At 42.4% G+C, this 16,930-nt stretch overlaps 1 pseudogene; it reads right to left on the bottom strand.

The window, feature by feature from the left end:
• Positions 1 to 373: 373 nt before the first annotated feature.
• Gm47038 lies at positions 374 to 777 on the bottom strand (annotated as a pseudogene).
• Positions 778 to 16,930: the final 16,153 nt, after the last annotated feature.

The following is a 16,930-nucleotide window of genomic DNA, read 5'->3' as shown; positions in this document are numbered from 1 at the left end:
TTGCCTGTGAGTGTGTACGATCTGTGTACAATCTGTGTGTGAGAGTGAAGGCACACAGCTACCATGGCAGATGGATAGAGCTTGGGGGGGGGGGGACAAGCTCAGGTGTTAGGGCTTGCCTTTCACCTAGTTTGAAGCAGGGTCTCTCATTCACTGCAACATACACCAGGCCTGTCAGAAGCTGATGGTTTGTTTGTCTTTGCCTCCCATCTTACTGTAAGAACACTGCAGACACAGATGAGTATTCTGCACGTGGCTTTACTGGGATCTGAACTCTCAGGTCCTCACATGGTGTGGCAAATTCTTTAAGGACTCACTGAACCATCCCCCCAGCCCTATCTCCATTTTACTTTAAAAAAATTTTTAAGTCTATTCAACACAAAACAATATCCTCCAACGTCATTGAAGTGGCTGACCATATCCATGACCAAAGCTGCCTCTGAACATTGTTGAGCCAACCCCAGCCTTGGCTTTCTTGTCAGCATCAGGGGTATGTGAAGGATGACAGGCACAATCTAGGGAGGCTGGTGGAGGTAATGGCAGAGATATGGGATGCCCTTCTTGGTGAGGTACCAGTGGAGATGTCTCCAGGTAAACTGCTCCTTCCTGTAGCCTGGCGACTAGAGAGACTGCATGGTCTTCATGACATGAAGATGGAGTAGATTCTTGTCTGCCAGCTTTGGGTGTTTGGGGAGGTGGATATATTTTTTCCACCACTGCTTCATCCTTGAAAGGGAGTTCATAGAGGGCAATATGGTTCTTCTTGGGCATCAGCATCTTGGGGGCTACTGTATCTAAGACCAAGGCTGAAGCCAGAAACAGAAAGGCACATGCACCTATCCCCTATTTTCTTGTACCATTATAGAGAGGCATTGCTATTCTCCCAGTGCATATGATGTTACTCTGGTAGGAAGCCACTGACAGCCATTCTGACAGCACAGAGAGAGGCATCTCGCCGAGAACAGAGCCAAAAGAGTATGGAATATGGCAGCCATGGACTCAGACTACCGATCTTCTGGGAACCTCTCTCTGGTCATGTCTGGAGTTATTCAGGGCATGAAAACATCCAAGGCATCCCTGAAGTTTTCATACTGTACCGATTCTTTTCTTTTCTCTCTCCCTCTCTTTGATATTTACTTATTTTTTTAATTTTTTTTCCCTCTGAGAGAGTTTGAGCTACAAAAGAACTTCAAACAGCACAGTGGGTGATATGAAAAGGTCTGAATGTGAATTGTTATTCTCCCCTGCACCGAATGTGATCTCAGAATTAAGTGTCGACAGAGCCCGGAGCAGATTCCACTGGCTATGTTTGTGGTAACCAGTCCTGTCATATGTACGTAGATCTGGGTTGTTTGGGGGAGAAATGTAAAAGGCTTTGGAACTTTGGACTAGAAAAGCAGTTAAAAGCAGAAAATGGAGCTTAATGTTCATTCTAGTAGGCGACAGAAGACAAGAGTGCTGAGATGGTGTGGCCTACAGAGGCACCACTCAACAGATTTCAAAGGGAAACAAAAATGTAATATTCTGTGACCTAAAGACCATTTTCATTGTCGTCTGACCAAGAATCTGGCAGTGATGTGTCCAGTGTGCGTACTGGGGAATCAAACTCCAGTCCTTCACAAGAGCAGCAAATGCTCACGATCCCCAGCCAAGCATCTCTCCAGCCCCCAATGCACCATTTCTTAATCGTGAGAAAAGTCTTTTTTAATCCAGGTAAGGTATCTTCTGTTAAATCATCACAGGGGGGTGGAGGGGAGGAAGGAGGGAGGGAAGGAGAAAAAGAGAGGGAGAGGGAGAGGCAGAGAGAGAGAGAAGAGGAGGAAGGGGAGGGGGAGGGGGAGGGAGAGGGAGAGAGAGAGAAGAGGAGGAAGGGGAGGGGGAGGAGGATGATGAGGGGAAGGAGGAGGAGGAGGGGAGAGAGAATATGAAGATTCCTAAAGGAGCTGTACTGGCTAGTTTTGTGTCAACTTGACACAGCTGGAGTTATCACAGAGAAAGGAGCTTCAGTTGAGGAAATGCCTCCATGAGATCCAACTGTAAGGTATTTTCTCAATTAGTGATCAAGGGGGAAAGGCCCCTTGTGGGTGGTGCCATCTCTGGGCTGGTAGTCTTGGCTCTATAAGAGAGCAGGCTGAGCAAGCCAGGGGAAGCAAGCCAGTAAAGAACATCCCTCCATGGCCTCTGTATCAGCTCCTGCTCCCTGACCTGCTTGAGTTCCAGTCCTGACTTCCTTTGGTGATGAACAGCAGTATGGAAGTGTAAGTCAAATAAACCCTTTCCTCCCCAACTTGATCTTGGTCATGATGTTTTTGCAGGAATAGAAACCCTGACTAAGACAGAGACCTTTGAGAAATAAGCAAAGCCATTACAAAAACATATGTTGAGGCCTTCCTTCCTTCCTCACTCTCTGTCTGGGTTTTGGCCACAGTCATGGTTGGCAGTGGCAGAGCAGGTGCCACATGGATCTCTCCATGGTTTGGGCTGGCCAGCCGATGGTGGCATGTGTGCAGCTCACTACTTCTGAGTGCTGGCCATGTGCCACAGGGATGTCCCAGGACACCGCACCAATGACAGGTGCTTGTCAACTTGACACAATGATAAGAGGGAAGGTAAACAATACTTATTTCCAAAGGAAGCATGTTGGGACCAGGGTTTTTTTTGGCCTGGAATTACTACCAAAAATGATGCTTAAAGTGCCCAAAGTGTATTTTGAATACGTTTCTACTTTTCTTACCTTCTCCAAGGATCCATATTATATACTAATAGAAACCAACCATGAAACAGGATGAGATATAGAAATACAGGCAGGTGAGGTCGCTGAGCCACTGTAGGACTCTAATTCTATGGCTGGGGACACACAGATATCTTGAGAACATATAAATGGCTTCCTTGGTGCCACACTGCAGGGACTCCCCTTCCAGAGAAACTTCCAGTGCCCTACAAGCCAGTATTCAGGGAGGTGTTTGGCTTCAATTCCAATATCCCTTAAGTCATATAAACCCTATAGTACGGTCCTGAAGGGTTATTTGTGCATGAGACTGATTTCCATGAGTAACATCAGAATTGTTTTCCAAAAAGCTTTCATTAATGATAATGCTAATGATTAGTGATTCCATTGTCCTGACTTAAATTTTTGCTATAAATGTGAAGCAAATGGCACAGTTCCCTGCCTGGCGGCACACTGGCTGGTGGAGTCATTTCAGACCAACCCAGATCTATATACACATGACAGCGCTGGTTGTCACAAACATGTCCAGTGGGGCCTGAAACACAGGTTCGAGTTCTTCACAGGAACTCCTCACTCCTATGTCAACTTCTCTGTCAGTTACCGGTTACTTTTGATGCTATAAGGTAAGGCCAGGACCAAATGTGACTCACAGAAGGAGTTTATTTTGGCATATGGTTCCCAAGGGGGCTCAAATGGCTCATTCATTTTGTACCTATTTGTTCAGCATTGTCTGAGTACTCAGAGACAAATATAGTTAATAAGTTAGATGTGAGATTAAAGTGGCAAGAGATACAACACTGGCTGGGGAGCCCTCATCTTTTCGACTCTGTCTTTCTCATCTACACAAAGGGACAATATCCATGAACTGCCTCCTGTGGCTCTGGAGAGCCAGGTGGTATTTAGGAAAGTGTTTAGCAAATGGCCAACTGATGTCAGACCCGGTTTCAGTAAGTGAAAATCCTGGTCATGATTCAGTTCCGTTTCAATCCATGCAAACATTCCTAGAGGAGGGTGGGGATCTAGTCTCCTTTATTCGGACTTAAGATGTGCAGGAGATGCAGAACAAGGCAACATGCACCAGGCCTGAGCTTGATGATGCTTCCATTACCTCGAATTCTCCTCCTTCCTCTTCCTTTCCTGTTTCCTCCATTCTTCTACTTCTTCCTCTCCTTTCCTCCCTTTTCTTTACTTTGGTCCTCACCTCCTTCTTTCTCCTTTTACTTACTTCCTCTGCCTGATGTTCCCCCTCTTCCCTCAGTCCCTCCCCTCCGTCCCTCCCCTCCCTCCCTCCCCTCCCTCCCCTCCCTCCCTCCTTCCCTTTTACTGTTGATATTGAACTCCAGGCTGTAGGCATGCTAAACAGGCATTCTTCTACTGAACCACAGCCCTGGCTTGTCACCTCTAACTTTGTTTCCCATAAGCCATTTCAATCCTGATCTCTATGATTCTGGACTTTTCTTCAGGAAATAAAATTATTTTGAGCCCGACTCTATCTCCTCTTTCTCTATCCTTTAAGAGGGTGTCTAGCTCATAAATTCACAGTATTTTATTTAGGAAATGCCCATTTGTTTGGAGTAAATATTCACAAAGAGCCAATTACAAATCTCTCCTCAAATTTATAAAACAGTCTTTTGTGACAGAGTGCCATGGTTTCTCAGATAGTTTTGACAGATATTTGACAGACAGTTCTAAGGCAAACAAAGTGCCATTGGCAATCTGTCATGGCAGCCTTGGTTGTGAACTCTAAATATGTGAACTTTGCACCTTGGATGCTGCTATACCATGCAGTTCTAACGAGCAGCGTGAATATGTTCTTGAATGTCTAATGAGCATTGTGGATATGTCCTTGAAGCATCTATTTTGTTCCATGGACCTTCCATCCTCTCTTTTCTTCCTGCATCTCATGAAGTGAGCAGCTTTCCTCCATTAAATCCCCCTACTGTGAGCTGCTGCCTCACCACAAGCCAGAAATGATGGAGCCATGGGACCATGGGAGAGTTTTCATTACCTTGTTGCTATGACAGAGTGCCAGGCAGAAATAACGTAGGAGATGTAAGATTTGTTGGGATCATGATACTCAGTCCATTATGGCAAAGAAAGGCATGGCCAAGCAACTTACATCACAGCTGCAGTGTGGAGGAGACAGTTCACATCACAAAAGATGAAGAAACAGACAGAAATAGGAATCAGGGTCAGATATATCCCTCCAAAGCCTGTCTCTGGGGGGCTGCTGTATTTTAAAGGGAAACAGAGGAGGATCAGATCTGGGGGAGAAGCAAGGGTACAGGGGGGATAGCCTCCTGGGAGGATGGGAGGAAGGGTAAGCAGTGGTTGAGATGTAATACAGGAGACAAAATTAAAAATAATAAATAGATAAACAAACAAACCATCTGAGAGCGGGTGAATGGGGTGTTAGTGGGAGGGGCAAGCCAAGGGGAACCAGGCACCCAAGCTGTGGGCAACTTGGGGACACTTTAAATTCAATCTGTAACAGACCTCCAGTTCTAAAATCATAAGCCAAAATAATAGTTTCTTTTTTTTTTATTTAAGTTTTATTGCATTATGATGAAAAAATGCATAATTTCAATTTTTCTGAATTTGTTAACATTTAAAAACATATTTTGAGTAAATAGACTTATGTCACACTCTTCTTTTCCCTTTGTACCCCAACTCCTCCCGGAGAGCCCCTCTTCAAAACCTGTAATACCTTTCTTTTTTTTAATCATATTCTTTAAAATGTATAAAATATTGTAACAATAAAAATAAATATAAAATAAACAATAAAAATGAGTATTACAAAAATTGTTTGATATAAAACAACAATCAATTGAACAGTCTTATGTTTGTCTACAGCAATACTGAAAATACATTTTTTCAATATAAATTTTAAATAACTACAAATATATTAACTGTATGATATTTTAAGATAATATATCACTATTAGGTTTTTTAAAATGAACATAAATAGGTAAAGTCTTTTTGTTTGTTTTGTTTTTATTAGAACTTAAAATCCTGGCTCTTATTGTGGTACAAACTCAAAATAAGAACAGTTTTTGGACATTGGAGTTCATCATAATAGGGCTGTACTTGAATGTCCCTCACATCAGCAAAGGATTCTACCTCCATATTAGATAAGCTAAGAGTTGACAGTTCTTCCGCACCAAGGAATGAATTGTAGGCACAAATTTTGGATACAGATTTCCTGCTACTGTCAAAGCGATTTGACTTGAGTGATTGTCGTCATTCTCAGCCCACAGGGAACAGGTTAAATTCATTTACAAAATGGTGTGTGTATTAAGACTGTCTATCCATGAAGTCATTCATCAACTGTTTCAATGAACAATGGTTCTGCTTGGAGGGTGCACAGTTGTTAGGTGAGGGTAAGATTCTGGTTCATTGGCTGTGATAGTTTTGAAAAGCATTCATCTCAGAATAAGAGTAACTTATAAAGTCCTATTCTTCAAAATTGATACACTAATTATAAACATCAAGCAAAGCCTTCATTCTCACTCTTTGCTATCCTCTTAAAAGCCACCTCTCAAATTAATTATCTACATTTCTTATAGCTGTATACATAATTTTGAAATATGTAAGCTGTTCTGATAACCATAGCATAGTGTAAAAACATCAAATAAATAATCATTCTAATAGAGAGGCTGAGATAGGAGAAGCATGATTTCAAGACCACTGTGTGGCACACAGCAAGACCCTGTCATGTACAAACAAGCAGAAAGTGTATATGGATTTTATAATATTGGACCTATTCCTCCCATTGGCAAATTAGAGAGACCATGGGATGACAGCTGACAAATTTCTAATTCCTCATATTTTTGAATTTCAGTTGATTAGGATATGTTGGTAATATTGCTTTTCATATTAAGAGATATTAAGAAAAAGTGATTGTTACTTCTTGTTAATTTTCTTGTTAGAGCTGGAATTATGTTTGCATGGGTTTGTTGAGAGATTACTTTCTTGATTTTTCTAGGGTGTAGTTTCCCCCCCTTGTGTTGATGTTTTCCCTATATTATCCTTTGTAGGGCTGGATTTGTGGAAAGATACTGTGTAAATTTGGTTTTGTCATGGAATATCTTGTTTTCTCCATCTATGGTGATTGAGAGTTTTGCTGGGCATACTGTCCTGGGCTGGCATTTGTGTTCTCTTAGGGTCTGTATGACATCTGCCCAGGATCTTCTAGCTTCTATAGTCTCTGGTGAGAAGTCTGGTGTAATTCTGATAGGTCTGCCTTTATATGTTACTTGACCTTTTTCCCTCACTGCTTTTAAAATTCTTTCTTTGTTTAGTGCATTTGATGTTTTGATTATTATGTGACAGGAGGAATTTCTTTTCTGGTCCAGTCTATTTGGAGTTCTGTAGGCTTCTTGTATGTACATGGGCATCTCTTTCTTTAGATTTGGGAAGTTTTCTTCTATAATTTTGTTGAAGATATTTACTGGCCCTTTAAGTTGGGAATCTTCACTCTCTTCTATACCTATTATCCTTAGGTTTAATCTTCTCATTGTGTCCTAGATTTCCTGGATGTTTTGGGTTAGGAGCTTTTTGCTTTTTGTGTTTTCTTTGACTGGTGTGTCAATGTTTTCTATGGTATCTTCTGCACCTGAGAGTCTCTCTTCTATCTCTTGTATTCTCTTGGTGATGCTTGCATCTATGACTCCTGATCTCTTTCCTAGGTTTTCTAACTCCATGGTTGTCTCCCTTTGTGATTTCTTTATTGTTTCTAGTTTCATTTTTAGATCCTGGATGGTTTTGTTCCTTTCTTTTGCCTGTTTGATTGTGTTTTCCTGTAGCTCTTTAAGGGATTTTTGTGTTTCCTCTTTAAAGACTTCTAGCTGTTTACCTGTGTTCTCTTGTATTTCTTTAAGGGGGTTACTTATGTCCTTCTTAATGTCCTCTATCATCATCATGAGAAGTGATTTTAGATCTGAATCTTGCTTTTCCAATGTGTTGGGACTTGCTATGGTGGGAGAATTAGGTTCTGATGATGCCAAGTAACCTTGGTTTCTGTTGCTTCTGTTCTTACACTTGCTTCTTACCATCTGTTTATATCTAGGGCTACTTGCCCTGGCTATGTTTGACTAGAGCCTGTCCTTCCTGTGATCCTGGTTGTGTTAGAACTCCTCTGAGTCAAGCTGTCATGTGATCCTGTGATTTTGGGATCCTGCGATCCTGAGATCCTGGGTGTGTCCAAGCTCCTGGGAGTCAAGCTTCCTTTGGGATCTTAAGATCCTGGTGTGACCTGGGCATGTTAGAGTGCCTAGGGGTGGAGCTGCCTCTGGGTGTTGTGGGGCAGGGTGCGGAGTTTTCTAGTTTCTTTTTCTTTAAGCAGATATTCTCAGGGATTTGTCACAGTAATGAGAAGCTATGACTTACTGCTTCTGCCAACCCTTCTTTATTATTCCTTTTTGTTGCAGCATTTTCCCTGTCCAATCATATTAGGGCAGTGGTGGCAGCAGGAGTGCATTGAGTTCTTAATATATACCAAAGCACCTTTTCTTTCAGAGAAAACTTTATCTAAACTTTAAGGAGCTACACATTTGACATTGGCTTGGTTCCTTCCTTCCTTCCTTCCTTCCTTCCTTCCTTCCTTCCTTCCTTCCCTCCCTCCTTCCTTTCCTCCCTCCCTCCTTCCTTCCTTCCTCCCTCCCTCCTTCCACCCTCTCTTTCTCTCTTTCTTTCTTTTCTGTTTTAGTATTTTCATGTTCTATCTCAATTGAACAAATCTCTCTACCATTGATCCAACCATCCATCCATCTATCTACAGACTAATTCAGAATTATTCATAGTACTTTACCAAGCCTCCACAGATGTTTCCTGCCTCCTCCCTCTTGCCCCTGTGACACTCACCAGGAATTAGACAGAGGCATACAGCAGAGAATATTTTCCCTGTCACTTTAGGTTACCTTGGCTGTTGGCCATCATCCTTTGCTCTGGTTTGCAAAGATGAAACACTCTTGTTCCTCCCCCTCACCTGTGCCTGATGAAGAAATAATCTTTCAGTTGTACTGACATTAAGGATAGAACTATGGAAAATACCACAGTCCAAAGACTTTCCTGTAGGCTCAGGTCAGGGCTCAGCTCACAGGCACAGTATTCCAGGACTTCATTCCCTGTTACTTACAGGATTTACAACCAAAAGTTGGACATGTCTTTTCTGTATAAATTTTAAACTCTCACTTGAGAACTCATGAGTTGTGGAAATCAGTGAGACTGATGTTTCTGGCTGTCATACAATAAATCTAACACAATGTATTCATGCCAAAACTAATAGAAGGCACACAGAATGGGAATACAGGCACATAGGACGCTGAGAATTAAATGTTTAAGGATCAGAATTAGTGGTGGAAAAAAGTCTCATTATAATAGCTTCTAACATTCACAGAAAAAAAAATTAAAGTATCCCTCTCTGCTTTTCTTATAAAAACAAAGAAGTCACTAAGCTAATATAGATCTCACTAGGCATGATGGTACATGCCTGTAATTGTAGAAGTGGTCAAGAGTGAAGAGAATCAACACAGCTTTGAGGCTAGCCTGGGCTACATATAGTGAGACCATGGCTCAAAGTGAAAATAATAAATAAATAGAATAAATTATAAGGTCAGAAAAGGAACTTTCTGCTGATTTTGCCTCTATAGCTCTGTCATGCATCTGTAGCAACCTGAAGAACTCCCCTAATTTTAAAGGAATCTTGACTCAAGTTAGAACATAGGACGATGACTGGGATCACAGCTGGTAAACTAAGCCTCTAGATCAGAGTGTCAGGGGGAGTTATGATGTGTTTGCTATAAAAAAAAAAGAGTTTCCCCCTTGGTTTTAAGTTCCAAGAAAATACCTGGGAATGGAAGAAGGCCATATCTGCAGGTCATATCTGCATATGTCATAAGTGTGGCTTATATCCCCGTGTCCACATTCCCAAGTTCTTTTTCTACTCTATCTCAATCTAGGGTTACAATCTATCCTATGTATTTGTTAGAGTAGCTGTAAATGTTCATTAAGGAAAACTCCTTCGGGCCAAGAGAATAGGATTCCTGACCTAGGGTGGAGATTTAACATTCCAGGTAGGCTTTGTCAATCATCTAGCTAAAGGATCACCCTAGGTTGTGGGTTCACCTTAAGTCATGCTAAACAGATAGGTAGAATAATTATTCTTTAATGAGATACTATACTTCTTACTTCCCATGGTTCTCATTCACTAGGTTAGACCCTTTACTCAAAGGAGGCTTTGTTGGCCTCTCTGAGGCCCAAGTGAGAATACTGTTTGTTTGTTTGTTTGTTTGTATTTAAGAACACCTGTTTTCACTTATATCATGTTCTTGTAATTAATAGCCTGTGGTTGAGTCAGTGGGCAGAAGTCCTTACTACCTGTAACCTGTGTTCTGGGTACTTGAGAAAAACAGTGGAGACCATGAAGCAAAGAGAGCCAACCTTCTGTGCTTTTGTGGATGGGGGAGGCAGATGAAGAATAATTACGAGGGGGCTGGGAAAATGGCCCAGTCTTTAGAAGCACTTGATGCTCTTCTAGAGAACATGGGTTGGGTTTCCAGCAGCTATGCTGGCAGCTCACAACTGCCTGTAAGTCAGCTCTGGTCTTCACCTCCCCCCTCCCCCACTCATAGAATACAACCATCCCCCCTTCCCCCCTGCAGAAGATAAAAATAAATCCTAGAATGATCTAAAGGAATATGGTGCATGGACAGGTCGTTTAAATTTGTAAGTAGCACAGCCTGGTTGATATTTTAGGAAAGCCTCTGAAGGTGAGAATTTTCCATGTGGAGAGTAAGGAGAAAGAGGGGAAGGAAGAGAAGGAGAAGCCAGTCATTACAACTCCCTGGGACCTGCCTACTGAGACTTCACTTCTCATAACCACCTTTGCCTCCAGCTCCCTCCCCTCAGCCTATTTGTTGTTGTTGTTGTTTTTAAACTTTTACACCAAGATGTCTTAGTTAGAGTTTTATTGCTGTGATGAGAAACCATGACAGTAGTAACTCTTATAGAGAAAAACATCTCTTTGGGGCTGGCTTACAGATTCAGAGGTTTGGTCCATCATCAGCGTGGCGAGAAGCATGGTGGCATGCAGGCAAAGATGCTGGAGAAGGAGCTGTGAGTTCTACATGATGATCCATAGGCAGAAGAAGGAGACTGAGCCACCAAACCTAGCCTGAGTTTAGAGACCTTACAGCAATTCACTTCCTCCAACAAAGCCACGCCTAGTCCAGCAAGACCACTCCTCCTAATAGTGCCACTCCCTGTGAGCCTAAGGGGACTATTTCAAAACACAGCACAAAACCGGAAAAGTTCTTTGGTGATAATGAGAGTGGGAACCTGGACCTTAGATTTCTCTTTGAGTGACACTTTTACAAGACAAACAGTCCTTTTTCTTTCTAATTCCAGGCCTCCCAGAGCAAGCCTGTTAGGAACCCTGTGCATTACAATGCTAAGAGCCTTAGTAATGACTGAGGGCTGTCCCCTTCTATAATGATTAGTTTGGATTTATGAAGTAGGTAGGGAAGCGAATACAAAGCAGGTCATAGAAAAAAAATCTGGGATAGATGCTTAGCTGGGAACCCTGTAGCCATGACTGGACTTTTTCTCCAATCCAAGGCATGCTTTCATTGAATGACTCTGGCCTTTAGACTTGTGTGACTGATTAGTTTCTGAAAGCAGTATCTTCCTGCCCCCCTCCCCTTCATCCTTACACTCATGATGTGACTCGATTTGACACGAAGAACGTCCAAGGGTCACTATGGTGTCAGGGATGAAGATCGTTTACAAAGATACTTTTGCTCACCGTTTTTGACTACCAGACTTTTAAGAACAACAGATCCAGAGGACTTGGGATTCCTCCAGAAGTCTCATTGGTGGAACAAGGAAAACCATGATGGCAGGTGCTAACACAGGGCAAACTTGTCTCCCAGGGAGAGGGTTCACAGAATTCTGACCAGATTGCCTTCTAGGGAACAATGTTATGGAGACAATCATGATAGGTGGGGCCTCACCTGGACTAGGACTGTTCTCTATTTGAACCCCCACAAGCTGGACTTGGGGGTGAAGGAGGAGGGTCACTGGACCTCTTTGCTCTTATCAACATGGCCATGTGAATTAATTTATTTTTCTGCCCTTCACCATCACTCGATTCCTTAGTTGGCCTTTTGAGGCTTGTGGCTCAGCCTTGAGTTACGTAGGGTTGTCCTGGCTGGGGTTTTCATGTCTCAGGCTAGGGTCCTAACAGTTCCAGACACAGGAGTTTCAATGGACCTGAGGCTAGGTAGTCTGGATGTGGGAAGTACTATGTACACGGTCTGCAGCTACCCCATCAAAACGAGCCCATACTGTTCCTCAGATCAGGGGAACCTGGGATTGAAAAAAAAATGCTGATAAGGAATCACCCCAAATCTGCACCAGGGGACAGAGTGGCTTTTTCATTACAGCCAGGCAGCTGTGACAAATGAAGACATAGCCAAGAGGAGATAATGAAAAATTTTGAATTATTGCCATTGTTTCTCATATTCCTGAAACCCTTGGATTAATATAGCAAACCAAGGCTGAAGATGAAAAGCCAGAGACTTTATCAAATACATTAAGTCTGGCCGATTGTCTGTACGAACTAACTCCAAGGCCTGGTTGGGGTTTTACACAGAGGTGGCCTGGATTTACTTTTTTTTTTTTTTTTTTTTTTTCTGCTTCAGCCACCTTTCCTGTGGAACAAGGTGACTTGTTTTGTTTTTTAAATCTTTCTTACTTCTTTGTCTTCTGGGGGTGGGGTGGGGTAACAGGAATCGAACTCAGAGCTTTATGCTCCCTAGTCAAGCACCCTATCATGGAGCTACATCTCCAGCCCACAGAGTGTCCCGTTCTCATGGTGTCTGTAGTTTTCTCTGGAGGGTTCATAGTTCTCTTTTTATTTTATTTGCTTTCTAGAGCAAAGAGATGTTCTTTTCTCTAGATGTCAGGAGTACTTTTGGGGTGAGGAGAAGATAAATGTATAAATTCTTGGTTAGCATAATACACAGGAAGGTAGGTTTTAAACATTGATCTATGGGGGAAGCTCAATTTGTCCAAGAATTAGTTACAACTTCTGCAGTGGGTAAAATATGCACCATAGATGAAGACATGCCTGACTTTTGCATTTAAATCATTTTAAAAACTAGCTCGAATTCTAGATTCACTTGGTATATTTTTCCATTGCTCTACGCACAAGAATGGCATTTGTTACTTAACGCCTATTGTACACAGACTCTAGAGTAGTATGAGTAGCTTTAGTTTTTATACACATTGTATGAAAATAAAACATCAATATTGTCAAAACTTTGGCATCACACACTTGCTAGAGGATTTAGAATTATAGAATTTATACACAGTAGTCCTGGGCAGGGTTGGTCCATGCTTGTAGCCCCAGTCCATGGCAGGTGGATGGAGAAGGATCAGGAGCCCAAGGTCTCATTCGCTACTACTCAGAGAACTCAAAAAGCAACTAGATTTTTTAATCTAATAGATGAGAAACTATGACTTGAATATGTGAACCTCCTTCTGGCTGTAGATTATACCTGTTGACACATAGAAACTGTAGTTGATTAGTCTAGTGTTTGGTATTTTGTACCTATCTCCATAGCCACATGTACATTTTCATATAAAATATTAAAATATAATTTGCTTATAATTATCAAGTTTCTAATGGTCATAGTTTGGCCATTAGAAAGGTCCTTCCTTTTTCCTTTGAGACAGGGTCTTGCACTAGCCTTGAACTTTCTATGGTTCTCCTGCCCCGGGCTCCTGCGTGCTAGGGTTAGGTGTTCCCCTCCTGTCATATGAAGCTTTCTGACAGCGTTCTGAAAGCTGGCAGGCTTGAGCACCAAGAGAGGGTTGCTGTTAACTATTGGCACAGCAGCAGAAGGTGCAAAAGAACCAGAAATCCCCAGTGGAGTGAAACCTGCTTGAATGAAAAACAAACAAACAAACAAACAAACAAACAAACAAACAAACCAAAGAGCAGAGGTGGACTATCAGTCATGGCATCCTTAGCTGGCAGAAATATTTTAAGAATATGCAAATGCAGAAATCTGAAAACATGATTGTGAACGTTTGGTGGGCCCAGGGTTCTTCCACTGCCTAACCATGTTTGTCCTCTCTTCTCTGGTTGGTCTTATTTTTCACCTTATTTGCATGCCCACATTCAGCCAATCAGGACCCAGTAGGCCCAGCCAGGTTCAGTTAGCACCATACAGCTTCAGGCTTTGGAACACAGGTTGCTGTTGGACTTGATGGAGAAGGAAGAGCTGACTATCTTCAGGATTCCCCTAGGATGAACACCACAGAGACAAGGCCCCCATGTTGGAGGCTTTTGTACCCAGTAGGTTGTTTCATCACGCTACTCTCCACATGGAGGAGACCCACTCTTGCTTTGTCTTAAGACTCCACATCTCAGACTCTCTCCTCTCCAGTCCTGTGAGAACTGATAGCATTCTCAGACCTGCAGACATGGCTACTACCATTGGTTGCCATCCCAAAGCCCTCAGAGATCTTTTGAGCTATAACATTCCCTGGAACTGTAACATTTCTCTGACCTCTAATGTCTCTCTGTGAATATCATGATATTATTGAGAGTTTAAAGCTGTTTAGTCTAAATGCCATGTGGCAATCTGGTTTAAATTGTTTTATCTTTGAAAGGTTGTTAGTCCCAAATTAGGAATAAAGTACCTCTGCTTTGCACACTTCATTGTTTCCCTACTACAATCTCAGAGGGAGCAAGACAAGAACCTGCCTGGATACAGGAGATGGTCCCCACTGGATACCTCATTAGGGTTATAGGCATGAGTCATGCTATCAGTTCATAGTCTGCCATTGCAGACAGAATGTGTGTCTGCTGGGTGGTGGTGATGCATGCCTTTAACCCCAGCACTCAAGAGGCAGAGGAAGGCAGATCTCTGAGTTCAAGACCAACCTTGTCTCCAGAGCGAGTTTCAGTACATCCAGAGCTACATAAAGACATCCTGCTTTGAAAACAAAACAACAAACAAATTTAGAATGTGCATCTGTGTCTTAAAAAATAAAGGCTATGACAGATTTGTCTTAGACTCTGAGTCCTGTAGAGAAAAATGAGACAGTGGCACTCCTAGTTTAATGACATTTGGTTTTGTTTGTTTTGTTCTGTTTTGTACCTAACATTGTGCTTATGGGGTCGGTTAATTGAACATACATGGGAGGCTTCAAGGTCTTAAATACAGAAACTATTTCAATGCTAATTTCCCCAAAGAGACTGACTAGTAAGCGTTGTGGAGTACATATTAAAAATAATACGTAAACAGTCTCACTTTCATAACTCCCTCATGTAGTTATAAACCTAAAGACCTTTTGTTCCCAATGCTCCAATACTAGGCTCGCAAAACAAACCAACCATCTCATAAAAGCCAAATAACATCGTAATATAAAAAAACGACAACCTATTTTTCCTACTACCCCTCCTCCCACTTTTAAGGTAGTCATTAGTATAAGGAATGGGCTCTGAACTTCTGTCTTCATAGTCACTGTTTCTCTTAATCTCTGATGGAGAAGGCATATCTGTTCTTAACGTTGGTTTGACCACCTGATTGTTATGGGTTCTCTTGTGTGTTCCAGATTTTGTTTATAAGTTCTTTGTAAGAACTTCGTTGTGCATCTGGGTGTTTGGCTGTATGCCACACACTTCTCCTGAACAAGACAACAGCTAAATAAACCCTGCAGGGATCTGACTTCTTCAGACACGTATGTACTTATGCACAGACTATCTCACCCATATGCTTACTCTGACATCTGGACTGTGAGCTCACACGACATGGGTAGACATTTGGAGGAAAGGTGTGGGACACTTTGGGCAGGTCCCAGGAAAAGCAGTTAGCTTTCCTGGAAACCAGAAAACCCAGCTTTCTGGAGGCTTCCTGCTTAACCAAAGTTAACTTCCTTCCTTGTTCCCACCTCGTAGATACCCAAGTATTGGCTGCTCAGGGAAGCTGGTCTTTCCCTTGTGACCATCAGTGGATAGAGATGCCTGTGAGTCTCAACGCTGTAGATCTACTGAGCGGCTCTGTGGCTTTAAGGAAGAGAGTCCCATTTTCTGAAGATTTCACTGCCTTCCTGGCAGGTCAGGTATTTTGAAAGGCAGGTCCAGACCTGCCTGAATGCTTCCTCTTACTGGGCACAGCAACTGCCTTAAAATGCTGTCATTTCCCTCCTGGGTGTAGAAGTAGTTTCTTCAGCTGCCAGACCACCAAGCCAAGGTTCCCTCCCCTCCCTCATGGAGGTGGGTGTGGCTTTTTCTGCATGGTAAAAGCCAGAGCCTGCTCACTTCTTCAGGGTCAAGAGGAGGCTGAGCAGACAAAAGCAAGGAACACTCAAATCAGTTCTCTGTGGTTACACGCGGTGGGGCTTGATGGAAGTGGTGGGGGAGCTTAGCTTTAGTTTCCAGGGCAAGAAACATTTATTCTCTACTCACCGGCTGGACCAAGCCCTTGGCAGACTCCTCTCGTCCCTTAGAAGTCCAGTTTCCTTTGGGAACAGAATGCTTTCAAAAGGAAAGGAAAGGAATGAAAGAGTACTTTATTGTTTGGCAAGACACCAAATCAATAGCAAAAATAACTGTACCTGAGTTTTTTGTTTGTTTGTTTGTTTAATGCCACATAGGAAATTATGCATTGACACGAGCTCCTCATCTTAGGGGTAAAATGTGTGCTGGGGGGTAGGTAGTGCAAGGGACACACATCACACATGAAGTGGTGCGTGACTGGAGGCCAGAGGGCAATTGTCAAGAGTTGATGGGTTCTTCTTCCATGCTTTGAGGCAGTGTCTCTCATTTCTCTTGCTGCACTGTGTATGTAGAACTCCAGCCTAGTTGACCCCTGAGCTTCCGGACCATCCTCCACCCGTTTCACTTTAGGAAGGTCAGAGTTACAGAGAAGTGTCACCACATGCAGCTTTTTATGTGTGTCCTGGGGATCAAGCTTGGAGGGTTGGGCTTATGTGACTAATGCTTTCAACAGCTGAGCCACCCCTATCCCCAGCCCCTGAATTCTTACACTAAGGTTAAAAGTGTGTGTGTATATTTGTAAAATGTTTGTGCTTTCTTTCACCTTACAGTTAAAAATGTATTTATCTGTCTATAAATATACGAAATACATATAATATACAAATATGTAATATATGATATATAAACATATT

This window comes from Mus musculus, chromosome 13 (genome assembly GCF_000001635.26).
Source record: "Mus musculus strain C57BL/6J chromosome 13, GRCm38.p6 C57BL/6J".
Lineage (NCBI taxonomy): Eukaryota > Metazoa > Chordata > Mammalia > Rodentia > Muridae > Mus > Mus musculus.
The sequence above is the reverse complement of the archived record's forward strand: the minus strand, read 5'-3'. Positions and strand labels throughout refer to the sequence as shown.